Genomic DNA, 11,138 nt, shown 5'->3' with positions numbered 1-11,138 from the left:
TCTTTTCAACAGCCCTGTGCAATAGATGTTATTTTTATCCATATTTTATGGGTGGACAAACTGAGGATTATACATGTACGTAACTTATCGAGCTACACAGGAAATAAATACCTGAGCAAGAGATTGACTCTGAGCCTGTGCTCTCAACCAGATTCTGTCTAGGAAAGGGGCCAGGCAGCCCTGCATCCCTTAAAAGTCAGTCCTAGAAGGGTGCCTGGGTGGCTCAGTTGGTTGAGCATTGGATTTTTTATTTCGATCCAGGTCACCATCTCAGGATTGTGAGATCCAGCCCCACATTGGGCCCTTGCTGCATGGGATTCTCTCCTTCTCACTCTGCCCCTCCCCACCTCACTCTAAAGAGAAAACAAATGTCAGTCCTGGGACCTTGAGCCTTCAGGAGAGAGATGGCGAGTCTCCAGAGGCTGAGTGTCCTGTGAAGTTTGCAAGAAGGCTGAGCTCTGTTTCTTCAAATCCCAGTGGTCAGACGTGCTCATGTCTCAGCATTTCTCCAGGACCAAACCACCCCAGAGTGGTGTAGAACACAGCACATTCACCTGTTACTCAACCACCATTCTGGTTCCAAGGCTACATCTCTCCACTGGACTAGTTCGAGGGTTGTCAGTGTTTTGCCCCTGGGCCTAATTCCAGCTGCTTATTTGAATCGTGGCTCTGCAATGGACCACTACTCCCTGGCTGCAGCCCTTGCTCTCCACAGTCAATTGGGGCCTCGGACAAGTGGTTCCTATGTTCGAGGGGATGCTTTGTAGAAACCTGCCAAGGCAGGTGTTTTGGCACTCTCAGCTTTAACCTTTGCTGCACTTTGTTATCTCAACTATCATGATGTGAGCATCTGCAAAGCGGTTGCCATGCTGTGGAAGCTCTGACCTTTTGGATTTAAAACCTTGAGAATTGACTTCTTTGCCTCTGCTCTGTCATGTCATTCAAATCACAGAAAGTAGGAAGTAACAGGTGAGTCCAAACCTCTTCTCCTAATCACCTGGTTATTTTTAGAATTTAGTCTTTGAGGAAAAATTTTGAGAGGAATTTTATCCAAGAAATTTGGAGACTGATTTCCTTCTTCCAGTGAGTTTATGGGATTTTCTCTCAGCTTCTTACAAGACTCACAGCATAACTAAATACTATGTATGAACTTTTGCCTTTTGGCTTATCACATTTTTTAAGGAAATCAGCTTTACTACTATCAATATCTGATCAAACTTCTGTATTTGTTCCGGGAATGATGAAGAAAGGAAAATCCTGTTAACCCATAAGTAAAGACTTTGCAGAAAGTTAGTCAGTGTTTAGTTTTTTAAAAACTTCCCTCTCTGTTTAGTCGATACCAGTTACTGATGGTTACATGTCCTAGGAAATACTGATATTTCACATTAATTTCTAAATCCTGGGAAGAAGAGCCTGGAGATCTTCTAAGTATAGAGAAGTTCCATTTATAGATGTATCAAAATATTATAGAATCTAAACTGAGACTTAATCCTCAAATGTATTTATTTTACTTGTCCTAAGATAATCTGTCTACAAATATAAAACTGTAAGTAATAAATTATTTTCCCATGGTAGGACTCTCTAATGTAAAAATGTATTCTATGAAAATAAAGTTTATTTTGTTTTATTTTATTTTTAATTCATTTTTTAAAAGATTTTATTTCTTTATTTGACAGAAAGAGAGAGAGCATGCAACAACACAAGTAGGGAGAGTCACAGAGGAAGAGGGAGACAGAAGCAGGGCTTGAGTCACCCTGGTACCCCCAAAATAAAGTTTTGTTTTGTTTTGTTTAATAAAACGCTATATTAAAAAAAAAAAAGTCAGTCTTAGCCTGGTAAATAGCTTGCAGGAAGCAGAGGTGGATTCCAAGTCCAGGTCTTTTGATTCCTGACTCAGTCCCTTTACTGCAAAATGCAGTTACCTTAACTGCGAAATGAAACAAAAAACTCTGCTTCTCCTCTACCTAGCCTTTTAATAATATGAAGTGTTATTAATGCCAGGATGTCATTCTGACTTCTGTAGTTTTAATTGATTTGCTTAAGCAGGACTTTAATGTATATATAAGAGTTTAATTAATTATAATAGAAAAGTCTATTGCAAGTTAATTAAAAGTGCTATTATGTCTTAAAATAGCAGATTTTAATGGGCTGCTGATAAAGAATTTTTTATACTGATGTTTTTGCTTTGTTCTTTAATTGTAGAGTATTTCTATAATCAACTACCATTATTAACAACTTAATGACAAAAGAAAAAGAGTAATATTCCAAATACTACCATTCACAGATAAAAGCAAGACAATAATGACACCTCAGATTTTTAGAATAATTATGATAAATAATTGAACCTATGACATCCCTGTGGAGTAAAGAAAAAACCCACTTCTCTTGGGGCGCCTGGGTGGCGCAGTCGTTAAGCGTCTGCCTTCGGCTCAGGGCGTGATCCCAGCTTTCTGGGATCGAGCCCCACATCAGGCTCCTCTGCTGGGAGCCTGCTTCTTCCTCTCCCACTCCCCCTGCTTGTGTTCCCTCTCTTGATGGCTGTCTCTCTCTCTGTCAAATGAATAAATAAAATCTTTAAAAAAAAAAAAGAAAGAAAAAACCCACTTCTCTGATGGGTAAATTGTAATTGAAATGAAGTTTGAAATTATTTCTCCCAAGGAAGTCAAGGTGATGACTTTGAAGGAGAGTCAAGGTTTTTGGCTCCAGGATTAATGGCATGTGAGGTTGTTTCTGTCCTTTCCTTTCATTCAACAACAAAAATTAAAGTAAACATGACAAATTTCAAGAGATTAAAGTTTCTTTGAATCTTTTCTGAGGAGAATGAGAGTCCTAAATATATGGAGAGATGTGTCTTATTTATGGGTTAGAAGATTCGATACTGTTAATATGTGTATTCTCCCAAAATTGATCTACAGATCCAATGCACTTCCAATCAGAATCACAGCAGGTTTTATCATAGACACTGACCAGCTGATTCTAACATGCACATGGAATTTAAGAAACAAAACAGATGAAAATAGAGGAAGGTAAGGAAAAATAAAATAAGACAAAACGGAGAGGAAGGCAAACCATGAGACATTCTTAATTATAGAGAACAAAGTGAGTGTTGCTGGGGTGGAGGAGGATGGGGGAATGCACTAAATGGGGGATGGGCATTAAGGAGGGCACTCGTTGAGGTGAGCACTGGATGTTACATATAAGTGATGAATCGCTAAATTCTACACCAGAAACCAATACTGCACTGTATGCTAAGTAACTTGAATTAAAAAAAAAAAAAAGATTTGGATTTTTAATTTTAAAAAAGAGCTTTATTGAGTTATAATTGACATACAATAAACTTCACATATTCAAAGAATATGGTTTGGTAAGTTTTGACATCTGTATGTACCCATGAAACCATCCCCACAATCAAGATAGTCAACATCCTCCAAATTTCCTTACACTCCATTGTAATTCTTCCCATTTGCCTCCAACCCACCCTGGCAACCATTATCTGCCCTGCTACTATATATTCATTTTCATTACCTAGAGTTTTATATAAATGAAATCAGATTATGTCCGTTTTTTCTTTCCTTTTATGTCCTCTCAATGACTTCTTCCATTGAGTGTAATATTTTGAGATTCATTTATGTTGTACCATGAATCAACAGTTCATTAATCTTTTTTGGTGATGGACATTTGGGTTGTTTGTGGTGTTTGGTTATTACAAAGAAAGCTACTATGAACTTTTATATATACATGTTTGTGTGGACATACACTCACGGTCCTCAGGTAAGTACCTAGGGGTGGAAAGCTTGAAATTGTATGGTAGGTGAGTTTTTATTTATTTATTTTTTGAGAGAGAGAGAGTGAGGTTGGGGTGGGAGAGGGGCAGAGGGAAAGGGAGAGAGAGAATCCTAAGCAGGCTCCACACCCAGCGACTCTGAGATCATTACCTGAGCAGAAATCAAGTCAGATGCTTAACCAACTGAGCCACCCAGGCCCACCAATTTTTTCACTTTTTAAGGAACTACTGAACTGCTTTCCAAAATAATTTCATATCCATCAGCATTGTATGAGAGTTTTAGTTCCTCCTAATCCTTGCTGATATTTGTTATAGTCACTTTTCTTAAGTTTCCTCATTCTAATGAGTGTGAAGTGGTATTTCATGGGGGCTTTAATTTCCATGTCTCTAATAACTAATAATGTTGACTATTTTTTCAGGAGCTAATTTGCCATCCATATATGTTCTGCAGTGAAATGTATGTTCAAATCTTTGGCCTATTTAAGAAAGTTGGGTTGTTTGTTTTCTATTTATTTAGTTTTGAAAATACTTTATATATTCTAGATACAATTCCTTTATCAGATATATGATCTGCAGGTATTTTTCCTCAGTCTGTCTGTTTTGTTTCTTAAATTCCACATATATGTGAAATCATATGATATTTTTCTTTCTCTGACTTACTTATTTCGCTTAGGATAATACTCTCTATCCATCCACATTTTTGCAAATGGCAAGATTTTACACCACATCTTCTTTATCCATTCATCTGTTGATGAACATCCGGGCTCTTTCCATATTTTGGCTATTGCAGACATTGCTGCTATAAACATTGGGTTGCAGGCGTCCTTCCAAATCAGCATTTTTGCATCCTTTGGAGAAATACCTAGTAGTGCAATTGCTGGGCCATAGAGTAGTTCTATTTTTAAAATTTTTGAGGAAACTCCATACCATTTTCCACAGTGGCTGCACCAGTTTGCATTCCCACCAACACTGAAAAAGTGTTGCACTTTCTCTGCATCCTCGCCAAGATCTCTTGTTTCCTGAATTATTAATTTTAGCTATTCTGACTGGTGTGAGGTGGTATCTTATTGTGGTTTTGGTTTGTATTTCCCTGATGATGAGTGATGTTGAGCATTTTCTCATTGTCTATAGGCCATTTATATTTCTTCTTTGAAGAAATGTCTGTTCATGTCTTCTCCCCATTTCTCAACTGGATTATTTATTTTGGGGGTGTTGATTTTGATGAGTTCTTTACAGATTCCGGATAGTGGCCCTTTGTCAGATATGTCATTTGCAAATATCTTCTCCCATTCTGTAGGTTGCCTCTTATTGATTGTTTCCTCCACTGTGCAGATTTTTTTTCTAATCTTTATTTAGTCCCAATAGTTCATTTTTGCTTTTGTTTTCCTTTCCTCCAGAGACATGTCTAGTAAGAAGTTGCTGCAGCTGAGGTCAAACAGCCTGTGTTCTCCTCTAGGATTTTGATGGTTTCCCATCTCACATTTAGGTCTTTCATCCTTTTTGAACTTATTTTTGTGTATGGTGTAAGAAAGTGGTCCAGTGTCATTCTTCTGCAAGTTGTTGTCCAGTTTTCCTAACATCACTTGTTGAAGAGACTGTCTTTTTTCTGTTGGATATTCTTTCCTGCTTTGTCGAAGATTAGTTGACCATATATTTCTGGGTCTATTTCTGGTTTCTCTATTCTGTTCCATTGATCTATGTGTCTATTTTGGGGCCAGTACCATACTGTTTTGATGAGTATAGCTTTGAAATACAGCTTGAGTCTTGGATTGTGTTGCCTCCCACTTTGCTTTACTTTTTCAACATTACTTGGGCTACTTGGGATCTTTTCTGATTCCATACAAATTTTAGAATTGTTTGTTATAGTTATGTGAAAAATGAGGGTGTTATTTTGATCAGGATTTCATTGAATGTGTAGATTGCTTTGGGTGGTACACATTTTAACAATATTTGTTCTTCCAATCCTTGATCGTGGAATGTTTTTCCATTTCTTTGTATCTTCAATTTCTTTCATAAGTGTTCTATAGTTTTCAGAGTACAGAACTTTTACCTCTTTGGTTAGGTTTAACCTCTTGGTTAGATTTATTCCCAGGTATTTTATGATTTTGGGTGCAATTGTGAATGGGATTGATTCCTTGATTTCTCTTTCTGTTGCTTCATTTATTAGTGTATAGAAATGCAACAGATTTTTGCACGTTGATTTTATATCCTGCAACTTGGCTGAATTCAGGTATCAGTTTTAGCAATATTTTGGTGGAGTCTTTCGGGTTTTCTACATAGAGTATCATATCATCTGCAAAGAATGAAAGTTTGACTAACTCCTTGCTGATTTGGATGCTTTATTTCTTTTTGTTGTCTGATTGTTGAGGCTAGGGCTTCCGGTACTATGTTGAACAACAGTGGTAAGAACAGACATCTCTGTCATGTTCCTGATCTTAGGGGGAAATCACTCAGTTTTTCCCCATTGAGTATGGTATTAGCTGTAGGTCTTTTGTATATGGCCTTTAGGATGTTGAGATATGTTCCTTCTTGGGGGTTTTTATCAAGAAAGGATGTTGTATTTTGTCAAATGCTTTTCTGCATCTATTGAGAGGATTTCATATGGTTCTTATCCTTTCTTTTAGTAATGTGGTATATCACATTGATTTACAGATATTGAACCACCCCTGAAGCCCAGAAATTAATCCCAGTTGATCATGGTGAATAACACTTTTAATGTACAGTTGGATTCAATTAGCTAGTGTTCTGTTGAGGATTTTTGCACCCATGTTCATCAGGGATCATCTATAATTCTCCTTCTTACTGGGGTCTTTGGTTTTGGAATCAAGGTAATGGTGGTCTGAAGGAATAAGTTTGGAAGTTTTCCTTCTATTTCTATTTTGTGGAACAGTTTCAGCAGAGTGAGTATTAATTCTTCTTTAAAACTTTTGTAGAATCCCCCTGGGAAGCCATTCTACCCTGGACTCCTTGTTGGGAGATTTTTGATTACTGATTTAAATTTCTTTGCTGATTATTGGCCTGTCAAATATTTCTATTTCTTCCTGTTTCAGTTACAGTAGTTTATATGTTTCTAGGAATTTATCAATTTCTTCCAGATTACCCAATTTGTTGACATATAATTGCTCATAATATTCTATTAGAATTGTTTGTATTTCTTAGGTGTTGATTGTGATCTCTCTTCTTTCATTCGTGATTTTATTTCTTTGGGTCTTTTCTTTTTTTATTATTATTATGTTCAATTAGCCAACATATAGTACATCATTAGTATTTGATGTAGTGTTCAATGATTCATTAGTTGTTTATAACACCCAGTGCTCATCACTACACGTGCCCTCCTTAATACCCATCACCTGGTTACCCCATCTCCCATCCCCCTCCCTTCTGTAACCCTCAGTTTGTTTCCCAGAGTCCAGAGACTCTATGGTTTATCTCCCTATCTGATTTCTTCCCATTCAGTTTTCCTTCCCTTCTCCTATGATCCTCTGCAGTATTCCTTATTATCCAAATATGAGTGAAATAATAAGATAATTGTGTTTCTCTGCTAACTTATTTCATTTCGCATAATTCCCTCCAGTTCCATCCATGTCAATGCAAATGTAGGTATTCATCCTTTCTGATGGCTGAGTAATATTCCAGTGTGTGTGTGTGTGTGTGTGTGTGTGTGTGTGTGTGTGTGTGTATCACATCCTTTTTATCCATTCATCTGTAAAAGACATCTCCACACCTTCCACAGTTTGGTTATTGTGGACATTGCTGTTATGAACATTGGGGTGCAGGTGCCCCTTCTTTTCAGTACATCTGTATCTTTGGGGAAAATGCCTAGTAGTGCAATTGCTGGGTTGTAGGATAGCTCTATTTTTAACATCTTGAGGAAACTCCATAATGTTTTCCAAAGTGGCTGTACCAGCTTGCATTCTCACCAATAGTGTAAGAGCGTTCCCCTTTCTCCACATTCTCACCAAAACTTGTTTCCTGTCTTGTTAATTTTTGCCATTATAACTGATGTAAGGTGGTATCACATTCTGGTTTTGATTTGTATTTACCTGATGGCTACTGACGTTGAATATTTTTTCATGTGTCTGATGGCCATTTGTATGTGTTCTTTGGAGAAATGTCTGTTCATGTCTTCTGCCCATTTAGTGATTGGATTATTTGTTCTTTGCATGTTAACTCTGATAAGTTCTTTATAGATTTTGGATACTAACCCTTTAAGTGATATGTCATTTGCAAATATCTTCCCCCATTCCATGGGCTGCCTCTTAGTTTCATAGATTGTTTCCTTTGCTGTGCAGAAGCTTTTTGTATTAGTGAAGTCCCAATAGTTTGTTTTTGTTTTTGTTTCTCTTGTCTTTGGAGACGTGTCATGAAAGAAGTTGCTGTGGCCGATGACGAAGAGGTTACTACCTATGTTCTCCTCTAGGATTTTGGTGGATTCCTGTCTCACACTGAGGTCTTTCATCCATTTCGAGTTTATCTTTGTGTATGGCATAAGACAATGGTTGTTTCATTCTTCTACATGTGGCTGCCAACTTCTCCCAGCACCATTTATTAAAGAGACTCTCTTTTTCCATTGATTTTTCTTTTCTGCTTTGTCAAAGACTAGTTGACTATAGAGCCAAGGGTCAATTTCTGGGGTCTCTATTCTGTTCCATTGATCTATGTGTTTGGTTTTGTGCCAATACCATGCTGTCTTGATGATTACAGCTTTGTAATATAGCTTGAAGTCAGGCATTGTGATGCCCCCACCTTTGGTTTCCTTTTTCATCAATCCCCTGGCAATCAGGGTCTTTTCTGGTACCAAACAAATTTTAGGATTATTTGTTCTAGTATTGTGAAAAATGTTGATGGTATTTTGACAAGGATTGCATTGAATGTATAGATTGCTCTGGGAAGCATAGACATTTTCACAATGTTTATTTTTCCAATCCATGAGCATGGAATATTTTTCCATCTCTTTGTGTCTTCCTCAATTTCTTTCATAAGTGTTCTGTTGTTTCTGGAGTATAAACCCTTTACCTCTTTGGTTAGGTTTATTCCCAGTTATCTTATGGTTTTTGGTGCTATTGTAAACAGAATCGATTCCTTAATTTCTCTTTCTTCAGTCACATTGTTAGTGTACAGAAATGCAACTGATTTCTGTGCATTGATTTTGTATACAGCCTCGTTGCTGAATGGTCTATGAGTTCTAATAATTTGGGGGTGGAGTCTTTTGGGTTTTCCACATAAAGAATCATGTCATCTGCAAAGAGAGAGAGAGTTTAACTTTTTCTTTGCCAATATGAATGCCTTTTATTTCTTTTTATTGTCTGATTGCTGAGGCTAGGACTTCTAGTACTATGTTGAACAAAAATGGTGAGAGTGGGCATCCTTATCGTGTTCCTGACCTTAAGGGAAAAGCTCTCATTTTTCCCCATTAAGAATGATATTTGCTGTGGTCTCTTCATGGATGGCTTTTATGATCTTGAGGTACGTTCCCTCTATCCCTATATATTGAGTTTTAATCAAGAAACGATGCTGTATTTTGTCAAATGATTTTTCTGCATCAATTGAGAGGAACATATGGCTCTTGTCTTTTCTTTTATTAATGTGTTCTATCACATTGATTGATTTGTAAATGTTGAATTACCCTTGCATCCCAGGAATAAATTCTACCTGGTCCTGGTGAATAATCCTTTTAATGTACTGTTGGATCCTATTGGCTAGGATGCTGGTGAGAATTTTGGCATCCACGTTCACCAGGGATATTGCTGTAATTCTCCTTTTTGATGGGGTCCTTGTCTGGTTTGGGGATCAGGGTAATGCTGGCCTCATAGACAAAGTTTGCAAGTTTTCCTTCCCTTTCTATTTTTTGAAACAGGTTCAGAATAGGTATTAGTTCTTCTTTAAAAGTTTGGTAGAATTCCCCTGGGAAGCCATCTGGATCTGGACTCTTGTTTTTTGGGAGGTTTTTGATTACTGCTTCAATTTTCTTGCTGGTTATTGTTCTGTTCAGACTGTCTCTTTCTTCCTGTTTCAGTCTAGTTTATAAGTTTCCAGGAATGCATCCATTTCTTCCAGATTGCCTAGTTCGTTGGCATATAACTGCTGGTAATAAGTCTCTATTTCCTTGGTATTAGTCACGATCTCTCCCTTTCACTCATGATTTTATTAATTTGGGTCCTTTCTCTTTTCTTTTGGATAAGTCTGGCCAAAGTTTATCGATGTTATTAATTTTTTCAAAGAACCAACTTCTAGTTTCACTGACCTGTTCTACTGTTCTAGTTTCTATTTCATTGATTTCTGCTCTAACCGTTACTATTTCTCTTCTTCTGCTTGGTTTAGGCTTTATTTGCTGTTCTTTCTCCAGATCCTTTAGGTGTGAGTTTAGCTTGTGCATTTCAGATTTTTCTAACTTTTTGAATGAGACTTGGATGGCTAAGTACTTCACTCTTAGGCCTGCCTTTGCAGTATCCCATAGGTTTTGAACAATTGTGTCTTAATTTTCAATCGTTTCAATGAATTAAGTTCTTCTTTAATTTCCTGGTTGACCCAAACATTCTTTAGCAGGATGCTCTTTAACCTCCAAATGTTTGCATTCCTTCTAAAGTTTTCCTTGTGGTTGAGTTCCAGTTTCAAAGCACTGTGGTCTGAAAATATGCAGGGAATAATCTCAATCTTTTGGTACTAGTTGAGAACTGATTTTTGACCCAGTATGTGGTCTATTCTGGAGAAAGTTCCATTTGCACTTGAGAAGAATGAGTATTCTGTTGTTTTAGGGTGGAATGTTCTGTATACATCTACGAAGTCCAGCTGGTCTAATGTGTCATTCAAAGCCCTTGTTTCCTTGTTGATCTTTTGCTTAGATGATCTGTCCATTGCTGTGATTGGAATGTTGAAGTCTCCTACTATTCATGTATTATTTTCAATATCTTTCTTTATTTTTGTTATTAGTTGGTTTATATTATTGGCTGCTCCCTTGTTGGGGGCATAGATGTTTACAATTGTTAGATCTTCTTGTTGAATAGACCCTTTACGTATGATGCAGTGTCCTTCTACATCTCTTACTACAGTCTTTGATTTAAAATCTAATGTGTCTGATATGAGGATTGTTACCCCAAATTTGAGGTCTGTTGACATGGCAAATGGTTCTCCATCCCTGAACGTTCAATCTGGAGATGTCTTTATGTTCAAAATGAGTCTCTTGTAGACAGCATATGAATGGGTCCTGCTTTTTTATGCAATCTGAAACCCCGTATCTTTTCACAGGAGCATTCAGCCCACTTACATTCAGAGTAACTATTGAAATATATGAATTTAGTGCCATTGTATTATCTCTATAGTCCCTGTTTCTGTAGATTGTCTCTGTTATTTTCTC

At 37.1% G+C, this 11,138-nt stretch overlaps 1 pseudogene; it reads left to right on the top strand.

Annotated features, from left to right (window-relative positions):
* The first annotated feature begins 404 nt into the window (after positions 1 to 404).
* On the top strand, positions 405 to 884 carry LOC148107577 (succinate dehydrogenase [ubiquinone] cytochrome b small subunit, mitochondrial pseudogene; annotated as a pseudogene).
* The last annotated feature ends 10,254 nt before the right edge of the window (positions 885 to 11,138 follow it).

This window comes from Ursus americanus, chromosome 28, assembly GCF_024610735.1.
Source record: "Ursus americanus isolate L20-20 chromosome 28, mUrsAme1.1.p, whole genome shotgun sequence".
Taxonomy (NCBI): Eukaryota; Metazoa; Chordata; class Mammalia; order Carnivora; family Ursidae; genus Ursus; species Ursus americanus.
Note: the sequence above shows the minus strand (reverse complement) of the source record. Positions and strands in the feature narration are given on the sequence as shown.